At 36.1% G+C, this 16,282-nt stretch overlaps 1 non-coding gene across 1 annotated transcript; it reads right to left on the bottom strand.

The window, feature by feature from the left end:
- Positions 1-6,376: 6,376 nt before the first annotated feature.
- LOC116511915 lies at positions 6,377-6,523 on the bottom strand. The gene has a single exon (XR_004255787.1). It is a non-coding gene; the product is annotated as a U4 spliceosomal RNA (small nuclear RNA).
- Between the last annotated feature and the right edge of the window lie 9,759 nt (positions 6,524-16,282).

Below are 16,282 nucleotides of genomic sequence, written 5' to 3'. Positions count from 1 at the left end.
GACCCCTGTGCTAGACTCACCCCACTTACATAATTGTAAACAGCATTTGAGAAGTGACCTCACACCCCCATCTTGTGCTAAATTGTCCACCAACAATTCTTTTTGCTTGGGGGGAAAATGAATGGGATGCTGAATGGAGAATATCCACATTGTCCTGTATTGCAACTGTGGAAAAGAAGGAGCTTAGAGCAAAACAGTGATACTTGACAAGAAGGTGGAAATCCCAAAATCCTAAAGGCAAGATTAAGTAGCAAGTCCTGCTGCTGGGAAATCGTCTCTGCTGGAAATTTAGAGTAAACCACTGGCTGTCCAATAAAGGTTTCATCTGGCATAGGAGCCAAGGTGAGGCTTCATTAACTTGGCTTCTCAAGTTCCATGGAAATATAACGATGTTATGGAGGATGATGCTCATTTTATTTTTCTTACTAAATTGGGTAATAAAACCTCAAGATACAAGGGTTGTATCTTCAAGATACAAGATAGTTGTGTGCTTCACAAAGGAAGTCTTACTACATAGCCATTTAACCTGCACCATGCACACCCACACTTTCATTAAGGAAGAGTTAAACTTTCTTAGCTGGCTCACTGTTGTTTTCTTATTTTCTCCTAGCTATTCCACACAGGTGGTCTTTGCCATATTTTTCATCCATGATGAAAATATTCTAGAGAATCTACGTATAAATGATAAGAGAAATAAACATAAATGGTCCCTTAAGCCTTTATAGCAATAGTCAAATAATTCCTAAAAGGGCAACAGGAAATACTGGATCTTCTCTAGAATCAGGGGGAGTTTAGTCATGGAGGAGATCCGACTTGTCATTTGTTCCCCTTTATTTGAATTTAATTAAACAAGCACCGTTATGATTCTCCTTCATTTAATATGCAGTAGGCTATTTCTGCCAACCTAGCAGTTTGAAAGCATGTAAAAATGCAAATAGAAAAATAGGAACCACCCTTGGTGGGAAGGTAACAGCGTTCCGTGTGCCTTTGGCATTTAGTCATGCCAGCCACATAATCACGGAGACGTCTTCAGACAGGCTTTGCAATTGAAATGAGCACCGCCCCCTAGAGTCGGAACGACTAGCACATCTGTGGGAGGGGAACTTTTACCTTTACCTTTAGCTAGCCTACTGGATCAATTTATTACAGTAGTAGATTTTGAAACCGCATGTTCTTATTCAGTTTCCTCTATCTTTAAGTAAATATTTCAAAATAAAACAACACTTTAAAAATGTCATGGTTTTACAAAGTTAATGTAACTGTTGATTTTTATTCTTTTCAATTTTTAAAAAAAGTCTCTTCAAGATAAATATTTTTAACTCGGCTATTTTCTTTTGTGTGTCTGGCTTTATGCTGGCTGAAACAATATCTCTGGCTGCCTTATAAAGATGAGAGTTCATAAACATTCAAAAACAAGATTACTATTAGACTATTTTCATGCAAGATAAAATTCTTATGTACCTCTCTTATTGTGAACAGCACATTGTCTTCTGCACAGATGTACTGTCATCAGTGGTGGGTTTCAATTTATTTTACTACCGGTTCACTCGTGTGTGCTCGTGAGCTTGTGCGACACTTCTGCAGATGTGCAGAAACATCCGGGAGGGTGGGCGGAGCCTCCCGCCACCGCCATTACTGGTTCGCCCAATCCAGGGCAAACCGGCAGAAACCCACTGGCACGCTGTGGTCAATCTTGATTTCCCAGGAATATGCAGTCCAATAAGAAAACATGAAGTTATGTGTGTTACAAATTATAATACACATTAATACACATTAAATTATTAATGTTTTGTCTGATGTGAAGATAGTAATATTAAAAATACATTATGAGCTTGTAGCTTCTGCTTCTCACTAACTACACATGGGAAATAACTAAGAAAAGAGGGTTGTTATCCTAAACCAAACATTATTTTTAAACAAGCCCCTGTGTTTTGTGATATACTTCTCAGGACTAAATTAAAATAAAATATATGATCTAAAGGAGAGTGGCAAAAGTAGAAAGGAAATCCTAGAGTACATATCTGTTTCTACATTATTTAATTTCTGTTTCTGTTAAAACCAGCAATTTAGAGTTACCTCTGGCCAGCTACCAAACACTAGAGCAAAAGAAAACAATTTTCACCAAGCACTGATAGATTCCATTCCATTCCTGAGTGTCCTTGAGTACTGTTTTAAGGCAGCCACCTGCAAGGTGATGCTATTTTCATATATTTTGTACTATTGCTGCCCCAGTTTCCACTCATAATTAGTATGTCTTCTTTTCAAAGACATTTTGAAGGCAGAGCTGTATCCAGATCCTGAAAGCTCACTATTGTGAAATATATATTGGCCCTGCTATGAGATAGGATCAAGTCATGAAGTTGGAAATTATTCATTAAAATACAATACAAACTATGAGATCATGAGCTCGCTGCATAAACTACTGTACCAGATTAGTGGCAGTGTTAAACAAAGAACATCATACAAAGGAGTGGTTGAAGAATGAAGCTAAATTGCTTAGAATGAAATACATGTTCTTTCTGATGCACTATATTTTGTAGGGCTATTTCTGAAAATGAATGTGTGGCTTCAAATAATTTAAAGAATGAGAGGATAGAAAAACCATTTGCCTTTGGGTCTGAATTCCTTTTGTCTTATTCATTAATTTCTATGTGAAAAATCATCTGCTATTGAATCTGTTCAAATTACTTGCAGTTTTCAGTAGTTTGTTATAAGCTACAAGACATCACTGTTTATAAATTAGCCAGTAAGGCTGGAAATTTTAATGATGGCTGAGCAAGTATTATCTGAGAAACCTAAGCATATCCTAGACAATGGTTCCCATACTTTTTTTTTAACAAATCAGAATATTAGTGTTATCTCACATATAATATGCAGGTAGTCTTCAACTTACAACCAATTGCTTAACAGGAAAAAAAGACCATTCAGGAAAATGGATTTAGACTTACATTTGCTTAAAGCTATTTGAAAAATTAAGTCTGACTTACGACCACAACAACGTATGACCAGAATTCCGGTCGTAACTGTGATTATAAGTTGAGGACTACCTGTGGTACCTAGGTTATGACCCATTCAAACCAATATATAGACATTAAAGCTTTACTGAGTAATCATTTATCTGAGAAAACATATACAATTGGGTTGCTATTTATAAAGATTATCAGTTTAACTTTCCCCCCTTCAAGGGAGCTTCAAGGAAAACAAGTTAGAAATGGTTATCTATTGGCTTGATCATCACTGGATTTGAAATTGTAGCTTTTTAGACATGGGAGAAAATAATGCTTTGAATGATCAGAACACTTTTTCAAGATCATTACTAGACTTTATGAAAAGATCCATCCAATTTCCATGATAATAAAGTTGCTTTATATGCACCTTCTATACTTATAATGCATACCATTCAATAAATTCTGTACACTGTATAATTTGCCCAATCTCACATAAACTATACAACAGTTTCCAAATATAAAGTATTTCTTATTTTGGGGAATATTTATTTATTTGTTACATTTATTTGCTGCCTATCTTGCTGTGGGGCTACTATAGGCAGCTTACACAATAAAAACAGAGAAATGAAAAGAATTGTAAACATAATAGTAGCAAAGTAATGGAACAATAGAATAAATTCTGGGAAGAAATATCCATGTGGTTCAATTCCAAGATGGGAAAAGACACTGGAAACATGGAGGCTGATTGGAAAGATGATTTATTGATGAAATAGAATCACATAGGTTTGTGGTCCTGGGCAGCTGACAAAATGGAGTTTAGAGAGAGTTTTTTTTAATGTCATCTTTGAGCTTTGCACTTGAGCTTCCTGTTCCTGTGCAAGATCATGTATTTTGTTGGCTATTGTCAGATTCCTATGGGGTTATGTAGTGGTCATAGCTGGCTCTATAGGCAAAAGAGGAAATGCAAATCCTAGCTGTTGGTCTGTTCTCCCAGGTTTGGTTGAAGTTTGGACTGTTCTGGGATGGTGCAATGATGGGCCTTGTGTTTTGGAAGGGTGTTGGGCAATTTCTATTGTGGCTTAATGGCTTTCGTCCTGTTTGGATCTTGAGTGAGGACTAATGCTACCATTCTGCCTTTGTTCAGATTTTGCTGCAGGGAGTTTCAAAGTATCCTGTCTTGAATGGATTAACAAATATGCATTTCTAAAAACTGCTTCCTCAGTTTTTGCTTAGGGGCAGGGAAACGGGGCTGATTTCTGAACAGGCTGGGACAATCTTTCTTAATGGGCACAAAACATTTGCTGGGGGTTATTAAGAAAAACTGAGTTTGCTTCCTGCCTCTAAAAAATATGTTTCTCTATTTCTTATTTAGGGAAATATAATATTCTGCCTTTTTAAATTATTCCTCAAAATACTTCATTCTTCTAGGAGGGTGGGTGCTGAGTTTCAACAAAACAATTAAAAATGAGAATAAAAGATATGTAAGTCACTTTGGTGTCATATTGAAAGAATGACACTCACATGATTATTAGAGCTTTGTAGTTTTGCTGGTGAAGCCGCAGTCTACTTGCCCATTCTGCCATAAAAATAACTTAAAATTGCAAGAATTTTCAAAAACCATTTTGGAATGTTTTGTAAAAGTTTCATCTTGCAAAAAAAGGGCTAAAAATCCCTCTGCATACATGTCTATTTTAAACTAGGGGATAATTTGACAAGTAGGATGTAAACACACATTCAGCACAAGTTTAAAATAAATTATTGATAACACATAGTATATTGTATTACATATATAATTTCATTATTAATTTATACTTTAGTTTTCACATTATATACTCCAATAGAGAAGCCAATGTGTGTAATACCAATAGCAAAATACAACCATGTGTAAAAGCGTTCAATAGTTTAAAATATCAGTAAGGTAGGGTAACATTTAAACAAAAATTTGAAATTACAGTAGCCAATCAGTATTTGATACAACACAGCTTTATATAATTCTCCCAATATAGGCTGCAATGTAAGTATTTATGGATTTCTTAAAATCTAGCAATGGGCTTGCCATGTTTTCCAGAAGAGGGTATTCAGATACAACCACGGAACATTTTCTGGTTTTTGTGCTTATCCAGACAGCTCAAACTGGTTAATATAAAACAACATTTATATTAAGTCAAGGTGTTACTTTTAGTTTTTAGCCTCTTGCAATGTACAAGTTATAAATACTTTTGTATTAACACAACAACAACACTTAGACTTATATACCGCTTCACAGTGCTTTACAGCCCTCTCTACGCAGTTTACAGAGTCAGCATATTGCCCCCAGCAGTCTGGGTCTTCTAGCTCAAACAGTTAGAAGGATAACATAAAAAGCACGTATAATGCTAGATAATAGACAAATCTCTTACAGGTTTTCAGGAGCTCCTTAATAAAGACAGCAGGGACGACCAAATGGGTGGGCAATTTGTCAACAGTACCTAAGACTAGCTTCTGTTCCAGGCACTCTCCTCTAATAACAACCTTATAAGTTTTATCACAATCTGGCGCCATGACTTCATGGCCAGAGGACTGCAAGACTTGACCTTGACTGGTGGCACATGACCCTGGATCGGAATTGAAAGTCTGAGACTTTCATAGCAGGAAAAGCTTTGAAGCTATGTGAAGATTCCTCCCCTGCCCCCCCCCCCTCTGCTCCTTTGCTCAGAAAGCAAATGTGGAAGATAAGCAGCCTAGCTCAGAATGAGCTCTAAACTTGTAGACTTTTCTTCTTAAGATGAAGGAAAAGCAAAATAAGTCCTAACGCCTTGAAATAACAAAGGTTCTTCCGTGTTGCCACTACATAGAAGTGTGTGTCTTTTTGCTATCCTATTTTCCAGGCTCTTTACTTCCTTAGTAAAGTGCATTTAAATTGTTCATCTCCAAGTACATTGAGACTGAAAGTTAATATATCATCATAATTACATGTTTTAGTGCTTCACATCTAGAGATGAAATATTACTGTATTTCTGATGTTTAATAAGCAATATAGAATTTGTGCCATATTTGCGTGTTGCCACATTGAACCACTATAGTTCAGTGTTTGTTAAAGTGTGGTTAAAGATAGGGGATTCCCAAGAAATTATCAGCAGGTCAGGGAAATCAAAATTATTTGTCAGTTTATGTCGAAAAATAATACTATATTAAAATCTTAGCAAATAATTATGAAAATAATAGCAAGTGCATCAATTTTAATTTTGAATACTTAAAATAAATAATTGTAACCCATAAACACAAAAGTTTTTTGCGATCCTCTAATATTTTTAAAAGCATAAAGGGGTTCTGATAGGAAAAAGAAGTTTAAGAAATGTTGCTGTAGTTAATATAGAGCATTTGCTTTTATTCTTTGGGTTTATATATTCACTTTCATTCAGGAATTGTATGTAGCAGTCCATCTTTCCATTTTTCCTGACAATAAAGAAGTTGTGTAATAACATTTAGCAGCTATCCTTAATGTCCACCAAAATATCAACATTAAAAGTTTCAATTAGCAATAATCACGTTTCGGATAAACCTCATTGGTTACGATACTGCCACTGCGCAAAGCTACATTAAAATATATCTAAATTCCTAAAGCCTTGCTAATCTTGTCAACTGTCATAGAAAATAACTTAGAGCATGTAATTGCACCATTGTTTCCTTAATGGTAATGATACAAGTGGCTAACTTTTCTGTTTTGTTACTATTGTCTTCATAACTGAAATTGAAATGGACTAATCTAAACCTTGAAGTATTCCAAAAAGCAATATATTTGAAAATGTCAGTGCTATTTCATCTATACACAAATCTTCAATTTCAGCTGCCCAAATTATATTTCATACATTTTTTTATTTGTAAAAGTACTTGTTGAGGTTTGAAAAACAATATCTAGACAATAGCACAGTGTTTGAACATTATGTGTATCTATCGTATAAGTAGAACATAAAATAGGTGCAGATGGTTTAGATTAATTATTTAATGCATTTTTTGTGCTGCATTTTATCTTGGGCACTGCCTTGAAGGAATATTATGTTCTTTAGGATATAATAAATTTTAAATGGATAAAATAATGCAGAGCTTTCAAACTACCAATCTAGATTCCTACTCTTCCTGTTGAGCACTACTGTGTGTTTTTATTTTGAAAGCCACCTAACATTGTTTATGATGTGACAAAAGGTAAAATGTAAAGGTGGCTTTCTTGTGACTTCTCTGAATATATCTATAAAATTACTTTGGCAACAATATGGAAATAGTTTACACCTCCCTATATAGCCAGAAAATTCTGCAATTTCTTAGTAATCTCCCATCTAAATACTAACCACACAGTCATATTGGTAGGACAAAGATCTATTAAAGAGAAAAATCCATGACTAAGCACAAGGCATTGAGTATAGCTGATAAGTATGGATCTTGCAATTGGTAGCCATTTATCAAAATATTTATTGTTACTATTGTACATTCTGTTTATGAAATTAAATTATTCTATGCTTATGTTTTATTCTATAATAAACTTGTTATATTAACAAAACATGTGGATGTGTTCTTATTCTGCTTCTGCTAAAGATGGGGAGCATTAAAGTCATATTTTTTTGCAATTGAATATGCAATCAGCGATATTTCTGCTTCTGATATTACACCTGCAATACCATTCAAACTTGATTTTTTAAGGGCTAGAAATTGTACTTCTAAGAAGATGAGCAATTCACTAGAATTCAAGGTCATTGCTGCTCAAGGCCTACTTGAATGATTTATTCATTAGGGCACCCCCCCCCCCCCAAAAAAAAGAAAGGCAGTAACAACTGCAGATGTTTCTAAGCATTGGAGATAATGGAGAGTATCTCCCTTGCACCATCACCCACAGCCTGTAGAGGGAGTAAACACACTTCTGCAAACAGAAAAAAAGGGACATGAATGCAATAAACAACTAATATTCTCTCATATCATGTTTGGGAAATGAAATAGCAAGCACAAAAAATAGGTAATGTAGAAAAATTATCTAAAAGGTTTCAAATATTATATTATTGCAGTGCAATGATACAGATCTCAAAGGAATGCTTTGAAAATAGAGGATTGCAGGATAAATGTTAAAATTTCAGCTTTTAAAGTGATAAGAAATAGGCACTCTACCAGTTTCCTAATGATAAAAAATTGGTTCTTATTAATTTGAAGCACAGTTAATGTGAATTCATTAATGTATTTTTTATAGGAAGATAAAGTTGGAAATGCTGACCATAAACTGAATACTTATAGAATAAACAGTTTGTTTGTATGTATGTATGTATGTATGTATGTATGTATGTATGTATGTATATGTGCATATGTGTATATATGTGTATATATGTGTATATATGTATAAATATGTATATATGTATGTGTATATATATGTATGTGTGTATGTATGTATGTATGTATGTGTGTGTATATATATATATATACACACACATACATACATACATACATACATACATACTGATATAGAAGTAAAATATCATTGGAATTCTTTGCATCTGTATGCAGAAGACCTATTCCCAGGTAAATGAGATTGCATAGAAATAAATTAATTTATACCTACTCACTTTGAATAGTAATAAATTAAGTATCAAGCCATATGAAATGCGATATTACATCAAAGAAGTTTATTGATTGTTGTGGGTGTAATTGCATTTCCACTTCTTTAGTATGAATATGTATCTGAGACACTTTTAGATCCAAAATTGCAGACAGTACTAACATCTGTAGCTCTTAATGCATTCCATCAACTTTAGCAAAGGCAACCTAGCCACAATTAGCTACGGTATTATCTACCTACAGGACAACCAATCCATACCCTCCAGAAAAAGGCATTATTATAGCCAAGAAAACAATATAAATGTGTCCATTTCATCACCAAAAATTTGAGGGAGGCTGAGCATTTTAGTGAATAATTTATCTGACTGTAGCTGATGCCACTTCTGGGAAGCATGGGCCTTTTGCGGAATGGATGATGTGCCAGTCAGATACCTGGCTTACTATCATTTAATGGCTGCATGAATTGATCACTGGGAAATGTGTCACTGATTTAATTGTTCCTAGGCAATTTCCACGCTCAGAATGCAATATTGGCCTTTTCTACCACATTATTTTTCCCCTGTGTGTGGGATTCTTCGCCATCTGCAAACAGGTTAAGCTTCAAGAGCCTTTGCCTTGATAACATCAACTTACAAAAATTATTGTATTTTCTCTTGACACCAAGGTTGCTGTGAATTAGATATCTTATAAAGCCCATTTGCTGATGCATTGAATGATACTTGAGGTATTTTTTTTTAATTGTCATTTTTTTTAATCTTCTGCCATCACTATTTTCATCTGATCTCTCTTTGGAAATCTATTACATTTGAACTGTTCTGTCATGCTTTTGTGATATACAAATCTTAAAAACTGAATAATGAACACATAGCAACAACAGTTTATCCAAAACCCATTCAGTCACATAATCTTTCTCTACATGGTCATTAAATTCACTGTTTCATTTACTTTAAACTTCTCATCTCTTTCTTTCTAAGGACCTAACAGTTCTCTACAATGACAACTTCTAAGGAATTCCTTTCTACTTACTTCATCTCTTTCTATATGACCAGAACCTGGTCATTTAGTGTAATGCTTCTACGAGTATCACCTTCTGATTCTTAATGTACATAAGTGATCAGTTGAAACCACACATAAATAATCCTAAATTTATGACTCAAATTGGGACAAAAATTTGCTTTGCTAGGCAAGGTAGTTGCTTAAGTGACTTGTGCCCCATTTTATAACATTGACTTTGCTTTTTGGAAGCTGGCTGGGAAGATCACAAAAGTAACCACATGAACCTGGGATGGAATCATGAATACATGTCAGTTGCCAAGCATCTGAATTTTAATCATGTGACTATGGAGATGCTCTTATGGTCATATGTATGAGGACCAGTTGTAAGTCACTTTTCAGTACCACTGTAACTTTGAATTAAATGAATGATGTGAGGAGTAATTCTAAAAGAATTAAAATGTGCTTAACCCAAAATTCTCAGAGAATTTGTATTCTCCCACATAAAGCACAAATGGATCTTTGGCACTACATTCAGTTGTTTAGAATTGCCTTCAGCACAAACCACAACTTCTCTTGGGCAAGCTACATTAAAATGAATGAGGATTAGGAAAAGAATAAAAGAGGACGTTACTATAATGTTCAGTTTTTAAATGTGCCTGTAACTCGCAATGGACCAACTTGAGGGCTATATTCTGGCATTCTTTGTTAATAAATTGTTGGAATAAACCTCTACCCAAAACAGAGCTTCCATTTAGTTGCCTATTGGGAGCTTTACTTATTTAATGGTTGAGTCAATTTGAGCACTGCAGACTTGGCTCTGCATTTAAGCAGAATATAAAGCAAGAATGGAATTGTAGCATTGGAGATTCTTTAGCTGGAAAAATTCATCTATCCAAAGAGCAGTTTCTTGTTAGGAAGTAATTTTCATGTGGCAGGTGCTAGACCAATGATTCAAAGGGCTTCAGACCTTTGGATATTTGCAAGAATATAATTGTTCCATGCACCACCTTCCAATAACACTAGTTACCAATTTCTAAAAGTTCTTTTGCCTGTGCTATAAATGCAGTATATGATAAAGATTAGTTTGGCAACTTAGTGCAGGCAGCAATGAAACCACTTCCATTATGTCTGAGGGCAAAATCCTAAATTAGGCAGTAGCAAAATAGCTGCTACTGTAGCATGCCATGATAGTGAATATAATTGATTAAAATAAAGCACCAGAAATAAGGCCTGGAGCACCAATGAAGGAAGACAAGAAGTGAATGTGTGCAGCAGCTGCCAAAAAAGCCAACACAGTTTTAGGCTGCATAAACAGAGGGATAGAATCAAGATCACGTGAAGTGTTAATACCACTTTATAATGCCTTGGTAAGGCCATACTTGGAATACTGCATTCAGTTTTGGTCACCACGATGTAGAAAAGATGTGGAGACTCTGGAAAGAGTGCAGAGAAGAGCAACAAAGATGATTAGGGGACTGGTGGCTAAAGCACATGAAGAACGGTTGCAGGAACTGGGTATGTCTAGTTTAATGAAAAGAAGGACTAGGGGAGACATGATAGCAGTGTTCCAATATCTCAGGTGTTGCCACAAAGAAGAGGGAGTCAAACTATTCTCCAAGGCACCTGAGGGTAGAACAAGAAACAATGGGTGGAAACTAATCAAGGAGAGAAGCAACTTAGAATTGAGGAGAAATTTCCTGACAGAACAATTAAATCAGTGGAACAGCTTGCCTCCAGAAGTTGTGACTGCCCCAACACTGGAAGTCTTTAAGAAGATGATGGATAGCCATTTGTCTTAAATGGTATAGGGTTTCCTGCCTAGGCAGGGGGTTGGACTAGAAGACCTCCAAGGTCCCTTCCAACTCTGCTATTGTATTGAATCTAACTAAGCACAGATGCATGCTCATGTTTTGGCCAACACCATGGCAATATGGGAGGCAGAGTGTGTTTGTCCTCCTTTGTTGGGTTGGCAGCTGTTGTTTATTTATGGCAACAAACTTTTTCCCTGGGGAGGGATTAACAGGAAAATCCTCAAGTTGGCAGCTGTGGCCAATTGCACAGCATTTTGCCAATAAAATCATGCAGGTTTTCTGAAGCCATGATAACACATGGGCAGAGTCCATAGTGATAACTAGGACATTGCCTTCTAATGTTATTGGAGACTTTTTTGACCCAGGACCTTGGAGTAGTTGTTAGAATGTTGTCTATGTTGGAGGCTGAAAATGAACCCAAGTGGGACGGAGTAATAGGAAGTTCTCAGTTTAAGTGGCCAATAAATGAGAACTACATATATCATTTACATTGCATTATATATTGGCTGTATGGACAAGGAACAGCTGTGAAGGAGATGTTTGGCTATTTGGGAGTCCTTCTGGGTTCACAGCATATGTTTGAACTGTGCAGGAGCCATGGTTAGAATGCAGTATTGCAAGATAACTCTGCCCCCAGGCAGATGGGCAGAGGTTGACTCAGCTTGTCATCCTTCCAAGGTCAGTAAAATGAGGACTCAGATTGTTGGGGCAAAATGCTGACATTTGTAAACCACCCAGAGAATGTTATAAAGCACTATGAAGCTGTATACAGTATATGTTTTAAGTGCTATTGCTAATAGCACTCAAAGCTAGATGGGTCTTTGCCTAGTTTCAGTTACAGCACCAATTCTGATCTTACTTGGTGCAGGAGAACCTATCTATCGTAATACAGATCTTCATTACCACTTGGTTGGACTATTTCAACGTGCTTTAGAAGGACTGCAACCAATTTAGAATATGGGAGCTCACATATTTATTAATGCCTAAAATTGGGAGTTAATAACACCAATTCTGTGGACCTGCACAGAGAAGATCTGGTGGGACAGGCAGAATCATTAGGGACAGACATTGGGCTCTTCAAGTAAAAAAAAAAGCATAGTTCATATGTTTTAGTAATTCAAATACATTTCTTCAATAGGAATCTGAAGTTAATCATAAGGCAGCTACTTTATGAAAATGGTTCTGTACATAAGCATATGATTTGGAACCAGTTTTTTAAATGTTAGCTGCCATCCTTCTTTAAACAAGTTTCTATTCCTTATGGAGGTAAAGATACACTTGGAACTTTCATGATATTTCAGTTGTCAGAGGCATTGCTGAAACAGGTTTACATTTGTGGTGGATGAGGCCTTCAAGACCCAGATAAATGTTTTTTCCTTTTCCATCACCAGAAATAACATAAAGTGCAAATTTTCTTAAACTAAATAATTCATGCAATATGTAGATTCCAGTTTTTCCCCCCACAGTTAATGCACAACATACAATCATTTTTTTTAGGACAGCCTTTTTCTAACTTCCATAAGAAAAAAATGTGAAACCGAAACTGTGGTTTAGTGACAAATTATGCTTCAACTTCAAGGGCTTTAAACTGGCTTTGTGCTTTAAGTGCAGAATTTAGATCCCTACATGTCATTTTCAAAATTTTGAAATTATTTGACAAAACGATTTAAGTACTTTTAGTTCAATCAGGATTGCAACCCGTATCTGCAATGAAGAGAAAGGTGTGCTAAAGCCCTACTGAATGTAACAATCTAGGATAACTGATTCAAATCCTCAATAAGATTTAAGTGTGACTTGTTCCAAGTTTATAATATTACATCCATATGTAACATATTATGCCAGTGATGGTGAACCTTTTTCTTACGGCGTGCCAAAATTGTGCGCTGTGTGCTATCGTGTGCACATGCATGTCTGCTTAATCCTTCCCGCCCACCTGCGCGTGTGACCCCCTGTGCATGCGCGTACGACCCCTCCCCATGCTTTCCTGATGCCTGGGGAGGGCCCTCCTGGCCCATCAAGACCCTCCAGGAGCCAGAAACGTATCATTTCCAAACTTCCAGTTTTTCACTGTATAAATAACATGTATCTGTAATTGTTGAACCTTCCTGTTTAGTAATTAAATGCTATGCTAGTTCTATGCACCTTAACAAAAAGCCATTTGCACCAGCCAAATAGATAAATTTTACTGAGGCCATCTAACTCTCTGCTTCTTTTTATTTGCCTGAAAATATCTGAACTTAAGTGTGGGAAGGGAATAATCAACTTATCCAAGCAGAGGAATTTTGTTACTTAGTCATGCTATGGAAACAAAAGAGAAATAAGCAAACATCTACCTATGTTTCATAGGACAATCAAAAGTAAACATGTACACACCCACCCAGAGATCTCATTTAGCTGCTAGGGATTAATGGTATGCATAAAAGATAAAAGTAAAGCAACCAACACACATGGCAACATTACACCTCACTCCCTATGCCAAAGCCTAGCGGCACTGTTTAGATCTGGTCTAATGTTGTCTCGATGCCTGTAGCAAACCACCCTGCCAAGGGAGATCATCTGGCAGACATAAAAGAAGTCTATTCAATTTTCTCCCCAAAGAGGCCATCATGTTGTTTCACTATAGACTTGCTTTACCACCAGACAATGTAAAGTGGCCTCTAGCAGCAGACTTTGGGTGTCATGTAGGAGAATTGCTCTGTTTGTTCTTGCTGCCAAACACGGATTATGACATTTTCTGCCTTGTGGTCAAAATAACTTAACTGTACCTTGAATGGACTCAATAGGGACAGAGGTGTTTTTTTCCCCTAGTCTGCTTCTGGCAAGAAAATCTCTTTAGACAGCACTGCCCTTTCAGTTTGCTTAACCCTTAACTTTACTTTTTAAGGTGTATTATTCCCTGCAGGAAAAACAAGGGGTACCCTTGCTTTAGTTCGTCAGCTGTCCCATTGGAAGTAAGCTTTCTTAAAACCAGTTGTAACTGAAGTGGGAAAGGAAGATAAAATGTTCTAATTTTATTGTAACCCATACATTAATGTTGTTAATCTTCTCTGTACCGTATCTTATCTAAAAATAAGCATGGGATGCTAATTTTTCATTCCCAATGATTTATACCCTAGGACAAGGCTGCTTTTAATAGTAAGACTCTGCTAGCAAAGCAGATTAACACTGTACAGCCAGCTCTAGGAAAATGGTGATAAATGACTTTAAAAGATGTAGATTTTACCATTATTATTAATGAGACTGCCCTGCATGGAATGCCTTTACTTTGTCACTTAAATAGCAACCAAAGATAGTTTGCAAGAATAAGATGGCAATCTATTATATAATGCATTGTAAAACTGCAAAAACAGTTATGGTTCATATGAATCCTGCCTTTTTATAGCACGGCCAGCTGCCTCTGGTTTCGGTACCAATTGCTCCCTGAGCACCATTCCGTCCTGCGTCATCCACTAAGCCTTAAAAAAAATCTGTTAGAGAAAGGAGGGTTATTGCAGATTGTTAGCAGCAGTGGCTGATATTAAGGGAGTAGAGGATATACTTCATTATATCCAGATGCAATAGAGTCTCAATTATATTTACAAGACTGCAGTGTTCTCCTGAGAGAAAGCAGTTCCACCTGGCTCCTCTTTTTCTATCCTATAATCCTGGGTTGAAAATAATATTGCTTTAACTAGGGATCAAAACACCGGAACACCTGCTATCAGGCAACATTTCACCTGAATCATAGTTGCAGCACCTGGCTTTTTCATAAAACACCCAGTAGCCTGCCACCATTTAGAGAAGTTAGTGGAGACGGTAGAGCTACAATAGCTATTACCTAGCAGGATTTCCACCCCTATATCTCTGCTGCCAGGTAGATGTTGATTTGTACAAAGCAGAATAGGAACTCACCTGCATTACTCTGGACTACGTCATTGTGACTGAAGGAACAGAAGTCAGACATTTCTTGTATTTTCAGTGTAACTTGTCCTTGGGGATCCTATAATATCGAAGAGTAAAATATATAAATTTTAGTCTTCAATTAAGTTTACATTTTGTTTGGGGAGACAAAATCTAGAAATCTCCAAGGATACATGCATACTAACACATTTTTTTTGAACTTGGTTTTGGCTCAGTCATTTTAAAAGGCTAATACACACATTGATACATCAGAACAATACATCTATTTTTCTATTATCTCCATTTTTTTGAGATCAGGTTTTGCCTACCTTTTTTCAATAACATACAGTCATCCCTATAGCTGGAGCAGAAGGGCCAAAGAAGGAACTGCTCAGATTTCTCACACTTCCTTTGCTTTTTTGCAGATTCTGCTCTTTTAATATAGTAACTCTCCTTTATATTTTCTGCACAGCTTCTAGTTTGAATAGATTTTTATGATCTTCCCATAATTTTTATGATCTTCCCATCTAAAAAAATGCTGATTATTTTTTTTCCATTTAGAAACTCTCTTGCCTTCCTTTTTAACCCATGACTAGAATTAGAATTCTTGTTATTGCATTGGGAAGTAAATTCACTTCACTCCCACTTGGAGGCAAGTGGGAAAGGTCTGTTTAGGAGAGAAGGAATTCTTGCCAACTCCTGACTCCTGTTTAACCATTTTATTCTCATGTGACATCAAGGCATCTTTTCCTTTCTGAACATAATGCTCATAGTGCTACCAGAGTTTTGGTGTTTGCATTAAATTTTCATTTACACTCAACCAACTCCAAGTTCATGGCATACTATTGTTGTATTCATTTGAAAACCTTTTAATTATAATTTTGCTATTGTGCTTATACCTATTATATTTGGGATGGAAAAAAACAGCATTGCTAGATGGCAGCAAAGTCTTTCTTTCCAAAGGTCAACTGGAATTTAGAAGCCCAGATATAGTAGCCCTAATCATAATTGCTGGATTCAGAGTCTATCTTATCTTTCTTATCAACCTGATTTTTAAGTGACTCTAAGCACTTT

Source organism: Thamnophis elegans, chromosome 7 (genome assembly GCF_009769535.1).
Source record: "Thamnophis elegans isolate rThaEle1 chromosome 7, rThaEle1.pri, whole genome shotgun sequence".
Classification (NCBI taxonomy): Eukaryota; Metazoa; Chordata; class Lepidosauria; order Squamata; family Colubridae; genus Thamnophis; species Thamnophis elegans.
Note: the sequence above shows the minus strand (reverse complement) of the source record. Positions and strands in the feature narration are given on the sequence as shown.